The sequence below is a fragment of the Chiloscyllium plagiosum genome, unplaced genomic scaffold, assembly GCF_037043375.1.
Source record: "Chiloscyllium plagiosum isolate Xiang-an unplaced genomic scaffold, Cpla_swu_hap1 HiC_scaffold_10, whole genome shotgun sequence".
NCBI classification, from domain to species: Eukaryota; Metazoa; Chordata; class Chondrichthyes; order Orectolobiformes; family Hemiscylliidae; genus Chiloscyllium; species Chiloscyllium plagiosum.
In genome coordinates, this window is record NW_028270148.1 from 13,381,010 (window position 1) to 13,400,092 (window position 19,083).

The 19,083-nt window shown below is 44.5% G+C and overlaps 1 protein-coding gene across 5 annotated transcripts in view; it reads left to right on the forward strand.

Annotated features, from left to right (window-relative positions):
* The window catches only part of LOC122553163 (NHS-like protein 1), a 274,883-nt gene that overhangs the window by 71,945 nt on the left and 183,855 nt on the right, over positions 1-19,083 (forward strand). The gene's annotated exons all lie outside the window — the stretch shown is intronic.

Below are 19,083 nucleotides of genomic sequence, written 5' to 3' on the forward strand. Positions count from 1 at the left end.
CTCATAAGACCACAAGGTGACCGTAATAACAGCAGAAGTAAGCCATTCAGTCCAACAAGTCTGCTGCGCTGTTCAATGAGAATGTGGCTGACCTGACAATCCTCAACATCACCTTCCTGTCATTCCCCTACAGCCCTTGATCCCCTTACTGCTTAAAAATGTGTTGAGCTAAGTCAAAGTTCATCCCCAGTCTGATGTCTGTTACTGTCCGCTGCAAGTCTACACTCATTGATGTCGGTTCTGGCCCGGTGTAGATTGAACCAGCAACAGGGAAAGGAGAAAACCAGCAGGCAATGTCATCTTCTGCTTATCCTCACTGCTAGGGCACATCACAGCTTCCACTCTGAACTCAGTTCTCAGTCCAGTTTGTTGTCAGTAGTGCAGCCTAAGTTTGATCCACGGAAGGGTTCTTCAGCTTGGGTCATGTGTGTGAGCTTGCCCTCTTAGAGCATGTTGCCATCGATGACGTGAGTTATCACTTGGCTTACTTGCATTTGTTGCTAGTCTTCCATGTGTCATACTGCTGTTAGTGCCAGGCCCTGGATTAAATACGTCGTCCACCTGTACTCAGTCACTAAGAGGAAATAAGTGGCATTTATATAGGGCCTTGCCTTGATCACTGAAGTCATTTTGTCAAATAAATAGATTTAAAATATAGTTGTTGTAAAGTAAGGAAAATGAGTTGGTGCTAGAGCAGGTTATTGGTCAGTTTTCTGCTCTTCTAAGAGGTCAGTTCAGGCACAGTAAAGTCCTACAAATAGTCATACAGAACTGACTCAACTTGTAGATTCTGTTGTTTTTTAATCAGCCTGTTCAGAGGTATTACCCCACACCTCTGGAACAGGTGGGACTTAAACCCGGGCCTTCTGGCTCTCAGGTCAGATCATTGCCACTGTGCCACAAGATCTATTTTTTAAAAAAATAATTCAATTTACTTAATACTGTAAAGAAGCAGCCAGCTTCCCTTGGGCCCTGGTGGCTGGATGCATTGTGTTGCAGGAATTAAGTTGCCAAGTTTAAAGTTTGGTTTATGGTGAGCTAATAGATTTCACTGGGGCACTGCAATGGAAAGAACTAGGTGGTTGCCTTCGTAGTTCCAGCAGTTTTCAGCACCGAAGGTTGGAAATCTGCAAGCAGCCAGGATTAGAGGAGCCCACCTGTGTTCAGTTCTGGTCTCCCTGCTCTAGGAAAGATGTTGTGAAACTTGAAAGTATTCAGAAAAGATTTGCTAAGATCTTGCTAGGGTTGAAGGGTTTGAGCTATAGGGAGAGGCTGAATAGGATGGGGCTATATTCCCTGGAGCATTGGAGGCTGAGGGGTGACTTTATAGAAGTTTATAAAACCATGAAGGGGTTGGATAGGATGAATAGTCAAGGTTTTTTCACCAGGAAAGGGGATGTCCAAAGCTAGAGGGCATAGGTTTACAGTTAGAGGGGAAGGATTTTAAAAGGGACCCAAGGGGCAACTTCTTTAACACAGGGCAGAGCATGCTCTGACATATGAACTGTCAGTGAAAGTGGTGGAGACTATTACAATACAACATTTAAAAGGAATCTGGATGGATAAGTGAATAGGAAGGCTTTAGAGGATATTGGCCAAATTCTGGCAAATAGGATTAGATTTATTTACGATATCTGGTCGGCTTGGACAAGTTGGACTGAAGGGTCTGTTTTTGTGCTGTACAGCTATATGACTCTGATTCTACATTTGAGTGTTCAGGGGCTCAATGAGATTAGGAGGTGGGGAGACGGGCGACCACAAAAAATTTTGAAAACAAAGATGAAAATTTTAAAGTCAAGCACCACTTGGGTGTTGATGTAGGTCAGTAAGCACCAGAATGGATAAACGGGTTTTAGTCATACGTTGGGTTACAGTTGGCTGAACCCAGGTTTGTGGAAGACCAGCATTGCTTGATTTAAGCAAAGACTAATCTGATTGATTGTCCCATTCTTTCCATTCCATCTTTAGTTGATTAAAAGCGCTGAGTGCGATGGTTCGAGTACATCGACCTCTTATTGGCCTTTTCCTAAGGCTTCTAACTGAGGTCCTTCCTTTTCAAGAGTCAGGTCTCCACAGACTTCACACTTCAAAAGATGCGTGCCGGCAATTGGCTGATGTTTTTGCAAGGAAATGATAAACATTTCCTGCTGCTGCACTCTCTCCTCAACTTCAGTGGGAGTATCAGACATCTGATCTGGGAGACTGGCAGTGAGGAGTGCAATTAAATAAGGCCGCAAATTGCTGTAACTCCCGAGGGACCAATAACAAACTATCTGCACAAGGGTTGAAAAGCTGAGCAGTAAATTTCCATCCTTCTGGGTGATTAGTTGTGCAGAATGAGTTGTTAAGGATTGCATTCGTTTAAAAATTAAACTGGAACTTGATTAGCACTGATGGTTTTCCACTAAGGGTGTGTTTGCAGCCATTTCATTGGTGTTTAGAAGAAATCTACACCATCAATCACTGTCTGAAATTCCCTGCCTATGTCAACAGCCACAAATTCCATTAATATAGTGCCTTTTAACCAAAAGAGTGTAATCCAACTAAAGGAAGCCTTGCTTCTTGCCACAACCACTTTAGAATCTCCAGAAAACCGTCATTTACATTCCTGAATGCCCTCCCCATGACTGACCTTCTGCCTGGCATCCCACAGGATTTCCATCTCAATATAAAGGAGCTCATGTGGCATAGTGATTAGTCTCTGCCTGTAAGCCAGAAGCTCCGGGTTCAGGCCCCACTCTGGTACTTCACGGCGCAGGAAGGTGCATTCAGAAAGTGGCAGTGACAGGTCGTAAAAGAAGGAGAGATTCCGTCATGTGATGGAAACAATGTTGGACCCTCTGCCATCTCTATCCATAGCTCCAGACAGCAGCACCACACGTGAAAGTGCAGGTTGCTGCAACAAGTTGAATTTCCTGAGTGATCTGTCAATCCCACCTTGTAAATTACTATCCATATGTATTATATTGGAATCGGTGGAAGAGAGCAAAGTTGATACCATGTGGACTGTTCACTCAAATGGCTCAATGTCTATTCTGCCAGTTTGTTATTGTCCCAACTCTCAAATGGCCAACATTCAAAGAGAGGATTTAAAAATAAAATCACACTTAAAAGCACCCTAAAGTTCTCCTCGAAGCATTTTGGCATTGGCCAAAAAATCGAATGTCAGGAGCTGCCAATCGCTGAGAATGGTAACAACCTATGCGTCCGATTGGAGCAAAATTTGTGTTCAGTGTCTTAAATGAAGCAGAGCGGCAACAGAGAACAAAATAGAAGGAAGCAAATCCTCCTCTTTGGACCCCACTATCTCGTGGGATATTCGACCCAGGTGACCAAAGATTTATAAATTGAAATTAGCCTGCTCAGCCTCATGATGACCTGCAGCAGAAAGCTGTAACCCCAACAGACATCATACTGGAGTCGAGGAACAAGAGGACTGTCGATGTAGCATTGGAAACAAATTGAAGATGGCTCTTCGAGAGATGAGTGAAGCCTATTCTTAATAATTGCTGTAAAGAGTTCTTGATATTAAATAAACTGCACTAAGCCCAAGTATTGGTTTTTAACTGTTACCAATACCTTCCTCTAGCCCAAATTCCTGATGTGCAAACTATGGTAACAGGCCATTTCTTTCCTTTTCACACCCCAGAACAAAGGTTTCAGAATTATGGTTCCAGTCTGTGTTGCTGATGTTTGCCCTCTTCCATTTCCCAAGGGTCTAAATTGAAATGACAATGAAGTGCTGGAGAAACTCCCCAGCTCTGGCAACATCATTGTAGAGAGAAACAGAGAAACGTTCCAAGTTCATATGACTTTGTGATGCAGAAACAAAATGGTGGTGTACGTCCAGACTATGGTTAAGTAAGTGCTGTATTTGGTTCGCTTCTGACAGGATGTTTTACCTGACAGGACAATCTTTATCATCTCCCATAGCACAAGAGGATATTGTGGTTTTGAAGAATCCAACAGACATTATATTCCTGAGGCACATAATTGTCTTGGATAAAATTAAGTTTTCTTAGCCTACAGCAACAGCAGCATGTCTCCAGTGGAGTAACATACTTCGTGTTGTAAGATGAAGTAGGAAACCTTCAGGTCACATGCTTTGAAGTGGCTCTGATGAGGTATGCTGACCATGTGACTGGTCTGACCTCCTGACTGGGATTATGGCACTGTCCTATGAAGAGAGACTGGGCCAATTGGGCTTGGGGAGTCTGAATCCAGTGGGCACTATTTAAAGGTAAGGTGGATGCCACATAGGTCCAAGATGAGAAGTGATATTATTAAGAGGATTGTGACCGTTTGGAATTCTGTCCCAGACAGCCTTGTGGAAGCTCAGTCTTGGTGTGCATAAGGGAGAGATTGATAGATTTCTGATTGATGATGGTGTCCAGGGTTATGGATTTGGGATGGATAAAGGATCTTGAAGTGTTTGATCAGCCATAATGATAGTGAATGGCAGAACAGGCTTAATGGGCTGAATGGCCTATTCCTATGTGCCAATGAGATATGGCACAATAATACTCCTCTGTGACAAAGTTCCATTCTCTTTACCTCTTTATTTTAAGGCAACTCTTTAACTGAGCAATCGGTCACCAGATCTTATATTTCCTAATGTGGTTCAGTATCAAATTTGCCATGATTGTGTTTCGAGTCATAGGATCATACAGCATGGAAACAGATCCTTCAGTCCAGTTGGTCCATGCTACCACATTTTCCAAACTAAACTAGTCCTAGTTGCCTGTGTGGCCCATATCCCTCCTATCCTTTCCTACCCGCCCTCGATCTCTTTATAGCCAACTGCCGCCGCGACATTAACTGCCTCAACCTGTCCACCCCTCTTACCCACTCCAACCTCTCACCCTCACAATGTACAGCCCTCGACTCCCTCTGCTCCAACCCCAACCTCACTATCAAACTGACAGACAAGAGAGGTGCGGTGGTAGTTTGGCGCACTGATCTTTACATTGCTGAGGCTAAACGCCAGCTCGCGGACACCTCCTACTGCCCCCTTGATCATGACCCCACCTCCCACCACCAAACCATCATCTCCCAGACCATCCATAACCTCATCACCCTAGGGGATCTCCCATCCACCGCCTCCAACCTCATCGTCCCACAACCCTGCACTGCCCATTTCTACCTCCTGCCCAATATCCACAAGCCTGACTGCCCCGGCCGACCCATTGTCTCAGCCTGCTCCTGCCCACCGGTCTCATCTCTGCATACCTGGACAGTCCTGTCCCCCTTGGTCCAAGAACTCCCCACCTACGTTCAGGACACCATCCACGCCCTCCACCTCCTCCATGATTTTCGCTTCCCCGGTCCCCAACACCTTATCTTCACCATGGACATCCAGTCCCTATACACCTCCATCCCCCATCACGAAGGCCTCAAAGCCCTTAGCTTCTTCCTTTCCCACCGACCCAACCAGTACCCTTCCACTGACACCCTCCTTCAACTGGCTGAACAGGTCCTCACTCTGAACAACTTCTCTTTCCAATCCTCCCACTTCCTCCAAACTAAAGAAGTAGCCATGGGCACTCGCATGGGCCCCAGCTATGCCTGCCTCTTCGTCAGATATGTGGAACAGTCCATCTTCCGCAGCTACACTGGCACCACCCCCTACCTTTTCCTCCGCTACATCGATGACTGTATTGTCACTACCTTGTGCTCCCACAAGGAGGTTGAACAGTTCATCCACTTTACTAACACCTTCCACCCCGACCTCAAATTTGCCTGGACCGTCTCAGACTTCTCCCTCCCCTTCCTAGACCTCTCCATTTCTATCTCGGGCGACCGACTCAACATGGACATTCACTATAAACCAATCGACTCCCACAGCTACCTAGACTACACCTCCTCCCACCCTGTCCCCTGTAAAAACGCCATCCCATATTCCCAATTCCTTCGCCTCCGCCGCATCTGCTCCCAGGAGGACCAATTCCAATACTGAACAACCCAGATGGCCTCCTCCTTCAAAGGCCGCAATTTCCCCTCAGACGTGGTTGACGATGCTCTCCACCGCATCTCCTCCGCTTCCTGCTCCTCTGCTTTTGAACCCCGCCCCTCCAATCACCAGCAGAACAGAACCCCACTGGTCCTCACCTACCACCCCACCAACCTCCAGATTCATCGTATCATCCTTCGTCATTTCCGCCACCACCAAACAGACCCCACCACCAAGGATATATTTCCCTCCCCTCCCCTATCAGCGTTCCACAAAGACCACTCCCTCCGCGACTCCCTCGTCAGGTCCACACCCCCCACCAACCCAACCTCCACTCCCGGCACCTTCCCCTGCAACCGCAAGAAATGCAAAACTTGCGCCCACATCTCCCCCTTCCCTTCCCTCCCCTCCAAGGCCCCAAGGGATCCTTCCATATCCATCACAAATTCACCTGCACCTCCACACGCATCATTTACTACATCCGCTGCACCCGCTGTGGCCTCCTCTACATTGGGGAGACAGGCCGCCTACTTGCGGAACGTTTCCAAGAACACCTCTGGGACACCCGCACCAACCAACCCAACTGCCCCGTGGCTAAACACTTTAACTCCCCCTCCCACTCCACCAAGGACATGCAGGTCCTTGGCCTCCTCCATCGCCAGACCATGGCAACACGACGCCTGGAGGAAGAGCACCTCATCTTCCGCCTAGGAACCCTCCAACCACAAGGGATGAACTCAGATTTCTCCAGCTTCTTCATTTTCCCCCCCTCCCCACCTTATCTCAGTCCCAACCCTCGGACTCAGCACCGCCTTCTTGACTTGCAACCATCTTCCCGACCTCTCCGCCCCCACCCCCTCTCTGACCTATCACCCTCACCTTAACCTCCTTTCACCTATCGCATTCCCAACGCCCCTCCTCCCTACCTTTTATCTTAGCCTGCTTGGCACACCCTCCTCATTCCTGAAGAAGGGCTTATGCCCGAAACGTCGATTCTCCTGCTCCTTGGATGCTGCCTGACCTGCTGCGCTTTTCCAGCAACACATTTTTCAGCTCTGATCTCCAGCATCTGCAGCCCTCACTTACTCCTATTCATGAACTTATCCAAATGTGTTCTAAATGTTGTAATTGTACCTGCATTGACCACTTCCTCTGGCCGTTCATACCACACATGAATCATTCGTTGTGTAAAAAACAAAGTTGCCCCTCATATCCTTTGTAAAACTTTCTCCTCTCAACTTAAAAGTATGCCTCCTAGTTTTGAATTCTCCCACCCTAGGGAAAAAACCCTTGCTTTTCACTGTATCTACACCCTTCATGATTTATAAACCTCTATAAGGTCACCCCTCAACTTCCTCTGCTCCAGTGAGAAAAGTTCCAGCCTATTATTACTCAAAAGCTCCATTCCTGGCAACATCCTGGTAAATCTTTTCTGAACTCTCTAGCTGAAAAATATCCTTCCTATAACTGGGTGACCAGAACTGCACATAGTATTCCCGAAGAAGCCTCACCAAAGTCCTGTATGATCTCAACATGACATCGCAACTCCTATACTCGAAGGTCTGAGCAATGAAGGCAGGCATGAGAAATCCCTTAACCATGCTGTCTATACGTGACGCAAACATCAAAGAGTTGTGTACCTGAACCCCTAGGTCTCTCTGTTCTCCAACACTACCCAGGGCCCTACCATTAACTGTAAAGTCCTGTCCTTGTTGTTTTATCAAAATGCAATACCTTGCATTTATCCAAACTAAACTCCATCTGCCACTCCTCAACCCATTGACCCAATTGATCACGACCTCTTTGTAATCTTAGATAACCTTCTTCACTGTCGACTATATCACCAATTTTGGTGTCATCTGCTAACTTACTAACCAAGCCTCCTGTATTCTCATTTGAATCATCTGTATAAAAGGAGCACTGCTGGTCACAGGCCCTTCACCACACCCTCTATCTCATGCGACATTTTTTACTCTGTGGTGGCACGGTGGCACAGTGGTTAGCACTGCTGCCTCACAGCGCTAGACACCCGGGTTCAATTCCCGCCTCAGGCGACTCTCTGTGTGGAGTTTGCACATTCTCCCTGTGTCTGCGTGAGTTTCCTCTGGGTGTTCCGGTTTCCTCCCACAGTCCAAAAATGTGCAGGTTAGGTGAATTGTCCATGCTAAATTGCCCATAGTATTAGGTGAAGGGGTAAATGTAGGGGAATGGGCCTGGGTGGGTTGCTCTCCGGAGGGTCGGTGTGGACTTGTTGGGCTGAAGGACCTGTTTCCACACTGTAAGTAATCTAACCTAATCTACTTTCAAGTAGTGGTTGCTGCACTGAGCAATGAAGGCAGGTGTGAGATGTCCTTAACTACTCCTCGTGCTGTGAGCATGTACAACTGAAATCCAAGAATGGAAACAGAAGCTGCTGGAAAAGCTCAGCAGGTCTGGCATTATGTGTGAAGAAAAATCAGAGTTAATGTTTCGGATCCGCTGACCCCTTCCTCACCAGACCTGAAACGTTGGCCCTGAATTTGCTTCACAGACGCTGCCAAACCTGCTGAGCTTTTCCAGCAACTTCTGGCTTTGTTTCTGATTGACGGTATCTGCGGTTCTTTTGGGTTTTTATTTGAAATCCAAGAATCATTGATAACAATGGCTGGGGAAAGTATGGGATATTTTTTTCAAACTTGCTCTTGGGATGTTAGCACTGCTAGCAAGGCCAGCGTGTATAGCCTATCTCTAATTACCCTTGAGAAGGGATATTATGAAGTAAGTTGATTAGTGCACCAAACTCTCTGTGGGTAGGCTGGATGCTGAATAACCTTGAAACAGCTTGAAAATTTATTTTTCTGTGTGTATCTCCCAAAATGTTACAGCCAAGGCATTGACTAGTGATGTTATAAAGTTTGGCCCATCTCAATTTGTCTGGGTCAATGCAATGTTGCACTTGCTACACAAAAGACCTTTTTATATTCCTGATAGTCACTGTATACAATGACTATACAATGTGTCCTCTTGTGAAATGTGAAGAAGTTTCTCGCTTTCCTAACATACAGAATCCTAGAGTAATTGCATATTGAATGCTGCAGCACAGTAGAATGCCATATACGTTCTTGACAGGGTGGATGTAGAGATGATGTTTTCTCTTGTGGGAGAATCTAAAACTGAGGGTCACTATCTTAAAAATAAGATGTTGCTGATTTAAGTAAGCGATTATAAGAGAAATCTTTTCCTGCCAGGATTCGTGCATCTTTGGAAAAACTCTCCATCTCAGAAGGCAGTGGAAACACAGTCACTGAATATTTTTAAAGTAGTGGTGGGTAGATTCTTTAATAAGTAAAAGGGTGAAAAGTTTTTGGGGGTAAGATCCGAATGTGTGGAATTGAGATTACAGTCCGATCAGCCACGATCATATTAAACAGTGAAGCAGGCACGATTCACCAAATGGTCTGTTCCTACCCCTAACTCCTGTTTGCAAGCCATTTGTCCTGTCTTGTATGTGACAGCTCTTTGAAGAAACTATTCAATTATTCACTATCTTGTCCTTTCCCCAGACATGTACCAGACATTTGATTTCAAAGATTTATTCATTTGTTTTGAAAGCTGTTATAGAATCTACTTCCAGTGCTCTACAATTCACAGCACTATATTAAAAACATACTGTCATCTCACCTCTGGTTCAACCATTGGAAATAATTTCTCCTTATCCTTGTGCTCCTATGATTTTGAATGTTTCTATCAAATCTCCCCTAACTTTCCCAGATGTAAAGGAGATGTTTTCTTTTCTAATCTCTCCTAAAAGTGTAACCAATCCTGAAACTCTGTGATAGGTTGCTTCATTGTGGTGATTGGCTTTCAAGGATCAAAATTGGAATCTTCCTGTGCCTCAGTGCCGCACCATGTAGTCCATTGACTCACTCAATGTCGTAACTGTCGATTCCGTAGTTTCCCATTCCCCGGCTCTCGTCATAAATTCTTATGTTTCTGAGAGTGTAGATTTCATCTGTCCCTAAACCGTGTATTTGTGGGCTGCTTTTAATTGGGAAAGCATTTTGAGCAAATGTTCTGTTTGAGTGATAGATATCTGCCTATTCCCTGAGGAAAGCATGGTCTGAAAATCTGTGTGCCAGCCCTCTCAATTTGTCTTCAGATGCCATTCCAAAATTTTAAAAAGTCAATAAAAGTTCTTGTTGGCCAACAGCTGCTATTAAACCAAGAGTAGGTCATTCTTTATCTTTTGGAAGAAGGTAAGTATTCACAGATGCTATATGTAGTCACGTCTATTGTGGTTGCATGATTCATTGCATGAAACTTCTGTTGGATCAGGAGTCCCTGGAGATATGGGTTTAAACCACATCACCATAGATAGCAGATTTTAAATTCAGTCAATAAATCCGATTTATGAAATCCTTCTCAATGATGGTGGTCATGACAACTATCATTGATTGTTGTAAAGCTTCATGTGGTTCACTGTTCTTCAAGGATGGAATTCTGCTGTCTTTATCTGATATAACTTGCATGTGACTGCCAGTGCAGTGGTTGATTCTGAACTGCCATCTTGAAATGGTCTGGAGCGCTACTCATTTCAAGAACATTAGGGATGGACAACGCATGCTGGGCTAACCAGCTATAACCACATCTCATAAAAAATATAATTGGACTTGTTTCACCGACAATCAATTATGTTTTTATCTTTGAAGAACCAGAGTACAAGAAGTTAGAAGTCATGCTTCAGCTTGTTATTCCACGCCCATCATGCTGTCTTCAGGTCTGGATTGTGCACATTAGAAATGACCTATTGAATGCAGTAATGATTTAGTCTACGATGCCCTGAGATGCAAAGATCAAATTACTAGGAGAAATCGTACAAACCACGGCTGAAAGATTAACACAGAAAATAGATGCAGGAGTAGGCCATTCAGCCCTTCAAGCCTGTGACACCATTCAATAGGATCATGACTGATCAAAAGTGGTGATTTGGTCAAAGTTTTTGAGATATGAAGGCAAGTGGATAGCACGGATGGAGAGCAACTATTTCTGCAGGTTGGGGAATCCTTAGTATTATAGCCTAGTTTCTCCCGAGTAACATTGAGGAACAATTTTAATTCAAAGGATAGTATAAGTTTGGAATTCTCTCCCTCGAAAAGCAGTTGATGCCAAATGGTCACCGACTGTAATTGTGTATATTCCTGGACATTCATCACATGATCTCCCACCTTCAACTGTTCTTCCCTCCGGCTCTGCCATACATCAGTCATTGTGTCATTCATCTGGGAGCAAAGGAGAAAGTGAGGACTGCAGATGCTGGAGATCAGAGCTTAAAAATGTGTTGCTGGAAAAGCGCAGCAGGTCCGGCAGCATCAAAGGAACAGGAGAATCGACGTTTTGGCATAAGCCCTTCAGGTCACCCTCCTGCACCTTGGAACTTTCTAGAATTTTTGTGCTCTTCCAACTCCAATTTTTTTTCCCAACCTCCTGATTTTGGTTGCCATGCCTTCAGCCATTGAGGCTCAGAGCTCTGGAATTCCCTTCTTAAATCTCTCTGCCCCTCTCTCCTGCGTTAAAATGCTCCTGACATCCTACCTTTTCGACCAAACTTTTTAACCATCTACCCTAACGGTTTTTTTTTGTGTAGTGCAGTGTCAGACTGTTGTATGCTCTTTCCTCTGAGGTGCCTTTGGACATTTCACCACATTCATCAAATCCAATACATAAAGACATGTTTGTTTGACCGGGATTCACTATCCACGCCATCTGTTGCTGAGTTTGTTCTTCCTAGGTATTGTCTCCTCTCTTGAGGCAGTTACACTGTTGGCATATTACCCAGCAGACCACTTGCTATGCGTGAATCTTGACTGATCGAGTCGGCTGAGTATTTGGGGAGGGGCAAATGCAACTGAGCTCAATCATGTTTTCATCCAAACTCTACTTTGAAGTTGATGCAGTTAGCTGGAAGCATGCCTGATCTTCCTGCCCTGAGTCCAACTCCTAGTCAGCATCACTTTTGCTTTATACATCTGAAGCCTTCAGCTTCTGTCAAATTGGAGAAAGATTAAGCCTCCTTATTCTTGCTTCCAACCACCCCCTACTCTTGGCCACAATCAACATGGGCTCAGCCAGATGTAACAAAGATGTCCTTTGTTTGGCACAGGCACCAGGGAGGTTTGTGCTGTCAGAATCCTCAGACACTGTACTCCTTCTGTCTGTTTAACTGTGATGTTAGTTATTGGTGCTTATGTTAGTGTTCCACTGAATTAAAAAGGGCCATTGGAACAATATCATGGAAATGTTGATGTCAAATGGCAGATTGAAATCCAAGCCTTGGTCGGCCAAAGAAAATGTTTTCATTTGGACTTTTGCTGTTGATGCAAGCGGAACGTGGCTGCGTCCTTATGTTTTTGTTGTTCTCAGTCCTCTCCCTTTCTCCCCCTCAGTGAATTTTCAATACAAAAACAGGTCACATGACCTATCTGATTGATGCCAATGCTTCCACTCCCTGTACGCTTCCTCTCACTCCATTAGTATAACCATTAATTCCTCATTCCTCAGTGTGTTTATCCAGCTTTCCCCTTAAGTGCATCCATGCTGTTTGCCTGAACTACTGAGGTAGCAAGTTCCATACTGCAGCCACTCTGGATAAAGGTTTTCCTGAATTTCTGGTTTGATTTGTTGCCATCCGTCCCCTGTTCATGCACCCTGGTATTGGTCTCCACCATGTGTGGCAGCATCTTTTCTTAATCTACCCGATTAAACCTCTCATAAATTTAAAGATCTCTGTCAGGTCTTTCTTGATGGTTGTTTATCTCAGTTCCAGTATATTGCAAATCTTTTTTGTAAATGCCTACTCTAGTGCTTTCCTATCTAATTTACAATAGAGACCAGAACTGCGTACAGTATTTCAAGTCCAGCCAAACCAAATTTCCAAGGTAGCACAACTGTCTTACCTGGGATGCCTTTTCCCACTCCCCTCATCAACCTCCTACATAGCCACTTCTGAGGCTGTGTTAAGTACAGGTAGCAAAGTCAACCACAAAGATGCTGAATCTGAATCTTCTGCATATGCATGTGAAAATGTTCTATATCTCTCTCTCCCTTTTTGTTTAAACTTTTTTCTCTCATTCCTGCTCTTTCACTTTTTCTTTCTTGTTCCTGCTCTCTACTTTTCATTCCCTCTTTTTGTTGTTCCCTCACCTACTTTCTATCAAATAGCTTTGAAACAGCTATGGTGACTCTTCTCATCCTTAGGGGTGCTGTGACCAGTTGTCCACCCCAGTCCAACACCAGCACCTCCAAGTCATGACAATTCAAAGGCAATTAGGAATGGGTAACAAATGTTGTCCTTGGTCACAAGACTAACACCCCATGGAACAACATATCAGAAAAGAGGTGCAGGTACACTGATTGAGGAGAGGGGGAAAAAGAAGCAGTGAACCCAAAGCTTTGAAACAATAATGTGTCATAACAAGGAAAGGAGCTGGTAAATGCCTGAAACCTGTTGAGAGTGCATTATGGCATGAATCAAGCAATATCAAGCAGAGACAGATTAATCTGAAACATTGAAATGTGGAAAAGCCTGCAAGCGATGTGTTTGATTCCTCGACAGGGACACAGATAGGAAGGTCTAAAAATCTGCCTTTCCTTTATAACACAGTAAGACAGAGACTAGTGAATATGTTTTGTCACACCATCTTGAGGATTTGAAAAGTGAGGGGAAAAAAAAATCAGGCAGGAAAACTAATAATGCCGTAAATGTGAAATATGAGGTTATGCTCTTTGGCATGAAGAGGAGGAGTTGGAGAAAGATGACAGAAAACTGCAAGACAGTGGGATTTAGGCATTCTGGTGTATTGATCACAAGAAGCTAGCATCCAAGTTCAGTTGGTAACAGGGAAAGAAAATGGAATGTTGGCTTTTATTACAAAGAGATTGGAGTTTAAAAACAGGTCGGTCTGACTAAAACTCTACAAGGCATGAGTCAGACCTCACCTGACAAAATTGAGGGGTTTGGATAGGGTAAATAGACAAAGTCTTTGCCCTGGGGTCGGGGAGTCCAGAACTCGAGGGCATAAGTTTAGGGTGAGAGGGGAAAGATATAAAAGAGACCTAAGGGGCAACGTTTTCACGCAGAGGGTGGTGCGTGTATGGAATGAGCTGCCAGAGGAAGTGGTGGAGGCTGGTACAATTGCAACATTTAAGAATTATTTGGATGGGTATATGAATAGGAAGGGTTTGGAGGATATGGGCTGGGTGCTGGCAGGTGGGACTAGATTGGGTTGGGATATCTGGTCGTCATGGACAGGTTGGACCAAAGGGTCTGTTTCCATGCTGTACATCTCTATGACTCTGAGGTTGAGAGTCACATGGATGTCAGATTTCTTTCCCTAAAGGGCATTGATGTGAACCCTTGAGTTTTCATGACAACCAGTAATAGTTGACAATCACCATTATTAACTTAATACTCCAGATTTACAGACTAAATTTAAATTTGAACAACTATTGAAGTGGGATTTGAACCCTTTTGTTAATCTATGATTGCGTAGAACATGGATGGGAGACATGATCAGGTTTGCACTCCTTTGCCTGGTTAGAATGGCTGCTAGGATTCGGGGCTTCTTGCTTCAATTAAACTTTAACATCTTACAAAGCTTTCAACTAGTTTTGCCAGAAAGTTAGTTGTCAGCACTGGCTCAGTTAGTTGCAGACTCCTCTGAATCACCAAGGGTTCAGTCTGAGCATGGAAATCAAGATCTGCAGTATTGAAAGACTATTGGTGGTATTGAAGGATGATGCTGTCTTTCAGATAAGACATTAACTCAAAGTGCCTTTTGGAAGATATGTAAAAGATCCTGCAAATCATTTGGAAGCAGTGCAGGGGAGGTCTGCCTGGTATTCTAGCCAGGATTTATCCCTCAGTCAACAGCTCACTGCTATAGCATTGGCTGTAAAGTGCTTTGAGACATCTGGAGGCTGTTAAACTGCATAAATCTGAATAAATCCCCATTCCAACCTCACTGTCACCAATCAGCAGTTAAAGAGACTCTGACTTCCAATTTGCGTGCTAATTTGTGTCCAGGTTTGCCAGCTGTCCAGGATTGACCTGGAGTCTGTGGGATTTGAAGATGAACATATAGGACACAATTGTAATTAATCTTGTGTAATGTGACTGAACCTCCAGAATGTATTGTGCCAAAGATTGTAATCCTGAGCCAGTTGTACAAAATGATAGCCAAATGATCCACAGTGGGAGCAGCATGAAAAAAAACCTGTGTCCTGTGAGCCATTCTCACAAAAGCTTTGTGTCATAGAGATGTACAGCATGGAAACAGACCTCCGGTCCAACTCATCAATGCCAACCAGATATCCTAAATTAATCTAGTCCCATCTACCAGCAATTGGCCCAAATTCCTCTCAACCCTTCCTATTCATATACCCACCCAGATGCCTTTTAAATGTTGTAATTGTCCAAACCTCCTCCACTTCCTCTGGCAGCTCATTCCATACACACACCATCCTCTGTGTGAAAAAGTTGCTTCGACGCATTCCAATGTCCAGAAATTCTTGAACAGCAAAGGTAGTAGCTATGCAGACTCATTGCTGTGTCAGACAGCAGTGTAGATTTCTTTCTCATTTGATTCACTGACCATGTGGTCACTGCTTTTGTCTCTCTTCCTCCTTTTTAAGGTGCCGTTGATCTTTGCTTTCCCCAAAGTTCCAAAACAATGCAACAACTTCAAACAGTAATTACTGCTCCTGGAATGCGAGGAAATCAGCTCCAACACTGAAAATACCTCAAAAAAGGACCTGCTCTTACAGTCACAATTTTCTGCTGTCCTCCATCTTGGATTACCCAGAATCTTCTGGTGTCTTACTCCCATAGCTGGTGTAGGCGTGGGGTGACACTGCCAGTGTGATGCCAGTAGAAGAACGAAGCAAAAGGAGGAAGGGCCTGTAGGCATGCCTTACACGCATTGCTATGATTAATCATCAGCTTGATGCTGAAGACTCTCCCATTGGCCTCACTGTCTCTTGAGCTGTGCTCCTGTTCCATTTTCTCAACTCCTCATCCCTTGAACACTCCTCCCATTCCAACTCCCTCCCTCAACACAAACTGATATAAAAAGTCCAGGTTTCTGAGCGCTGAGTCACAGCCAGTTTAGTGATTTTCAGATGGGTGAAGTGTGTTATGGACCTGCACCGAGAAATCACCTTATCGACCCGAGGGGCACATAAGACGGTCTTGAGACCCTCCCCAAAAGGGAGGAAATAAATTAGCTCTTGAGATGGAAAGAAAGAGAAATCACGATGTTTCCGTCAGCCAATATAGCATGATAATGAGGACGTTGTCAGCCTGTGGCTTAGACGTTGTAAAAGTAATTACATGGATGACAAATTAAGCTGAGTGAAGGGGCCAACCCAGATAATCAGAGCTCCACCTATCCCTATTGCCAAACTGTGTCACTGAACATCAGATGCAAGACTCCCAATTAACCAATAAGCATACCAGTGTGAGGGACAGTACAATGGTGCCTACACCCAGCTTACTCCCCACCCTATTAGAAAGAGTTTGTTGTTACAAATCTGGAGCCTGATGGTTTAGCTGAAAGGATCTCTTGCGTTCAGTGCACTGTCATTACCTTTCTCATTACTCTAGGAATTTGTTCAGAATATGCTGCAGTGCCCTTGAAAGTTATTTGAAGAGCTTTCTTCCCTACCACCCATTGAAATGACTTTCTACAGGGTCAGCTGTTTGCAGGTGCAGAAACCGGTCAACAAAGAACTCATTTCTTAACAGCCAAGGCATTCCGCAGAAGGAGCAGTACACCTGGGACCATTCAGAATGAGGACAAGCACGCTATTATTTTCCAGTAGAGTCAAATTTCCACAGAACAGCACTGCAGTTTATTAACCTGCTAATAGGTGGGTGGTTGAGTGTATGTGTGTGTGTGCGTGCACAGATTAATAGGGTTTCCCGTTCCACAGTGGATGAATACATTCCCTGGTTGTGGTGCTGGAACTGCGGCTCACTGGATAACAATCTCGTCTCTGAGGCAGACAGCCGTGTTTTCCAGTTCCTCTCCAAAGCATCAAGATTGAGACTTAAAGATAGTACTGAGGGAGTGCTGCACTACCCGAGGTGCCATTTTCACTACCCGAGGTGCCATTTTTTGGATGAGATGTTAAATTGCCTCCTTTAGGTGAATGTCAGAGACTCCCCATGGTAGTATACCAAAGAAGAATTGGGGAGTTATCCCTTACATCCTGGTCAATTCAGTGTTTATCCCTCCACCAACGAAGCTGATGAGATGATGAACACACCCCAGATGAGGGGATTTTGCTGCGTTGGGTTGCTTTACTTTGTGCATTGCAAAACTGACTCCACTTCAAATTAAAATATGTGCTCAGTTGCTTGTAAAGTGATACTGAAAATCAGCTGAATGAACAGAAAGACAATTCAATAAGTTAAATAAAGAGAAATAGTCCTGGAATCAAAATTGTTACAAATTAGATTAAGGGAGGGGGACAGGCAAATTTGCACCATTGGGAAAGGTAGACATTGTCTTGTCTTGGCAACAACTGAAGGAGGAATTGTCGATTTTAAAAACTGAAACAGAGGAAGAAAAATTGATGTGAAGGCAACATTGAGACTTCGACTAATGGAACCTCAAACAACGCCAAAGGAGAAGACCATGTTGATCATCCCCTAAGGCCTCAGTGACAACAAACATACTAACCACTTTGTGACTCTCACTGTTCACGTTGTCATAGAGATGTACAGCATGGAAACAGACCCTTCTGTCCAACCCGTCCATGCCGACCAGATATCCCAACCCAATCTAGTCCCACCTGCCAGCACCCGGCCCATATCCCTCCAAACCCTTCCTATTCATATACCCATCCAAATGCCTCAAATGTTGCAATTGTACCAGTTTCCTCCACCACCTCTGGCCGCTCATTCCATACACGTACCATTCTCTCTATGAAAATGTTGCCTCTTGGGTCTCTTTTATATCTTTCCCCTCTCCCCCTAAACCTATGCCCACTAGTTCTGGACTCCCCGACCCCAGGGAAAAGACTTTGCCTATTTATCCTATCCATGCTCCTTGTAATTTTGTGAACCTCTATAAGGTCACCCCTCAGCTTCCGACGCTCCAGGGAAAACGGCTTCAGCCTCTCCCTGTAGCTCAAATCCTCCAACTCTGGCAGCAACCTTGGAAATCTTTTCTGAACCCTTTCAAGTTTCACAACATCTTTCCGATAGGAAGGAGACCAGAATTGTATGCAATATTCCAACAGTGGCCTAACCAATGTCCTGTACAGCCGCAACATGACCTCCCAACTCCTGTACTCAACACTCTGACCAATAAAGGAAAGCATACCAAACACCTCCTTCACTATCCTATCTATCTGCCACTCCACTCTCAAGGAGCTATGAACCTGCACTCCAAGATCCCTTTGTTTGGAGATGTGATTCTAGTGTGCAGTCTGTGGTGTTGTAGGTTTCAGCTGAGAGGAAGGCCATTCAGCCCACCATTCCTGTACCAGCTTTGAGAGAGAGCTTTCCTCTCTTTTTTCCTGTCATCCTGTAAACATTTCCTTTCTCAGTAGTTATCAAATTCACTTTTGAGGGTTACTTTTGAATCTGCTTCCACCAGCTTTCCTGTGTCAACCCAGAAGCATTTGAGGACAGTTATAGCACCTGATGCCAAACGGCCAGATTGGCAACTGAGCGGGGAATCATCTTTAACTTTATAGCTTCGTTACTCACCTGACACATGGTCAGGGCTAGTAGGGAGGGTTTCTGCGTTATAATTTCTGTTACAGATTTATTCTGCTGCTGTGCTGTCACATGTTAACTTGTGTATTTTAGTGTCACTTTGCAAGCTGCTGTTAATGCAGACTGCGAAAGAGAGACAGAGAAAAAGAATGGAATGTTAGGTTTGCATTTCTGTTGCTCCTTTCATGGCCTCAAGTGCTTCACAGTCAGTGACTACATTTTGAAATGTGGACTCTGTTTTAATATTGGAAGCGCAACATGCTCCTACATTTAACGTTGAGATAATGGCCAGACTTGGGTATTGACTGTGCCCTGGGATGGAATATGTGAAACCAAGGATAGCAGTGATTTGCATCTGTTTCAAAAAGAA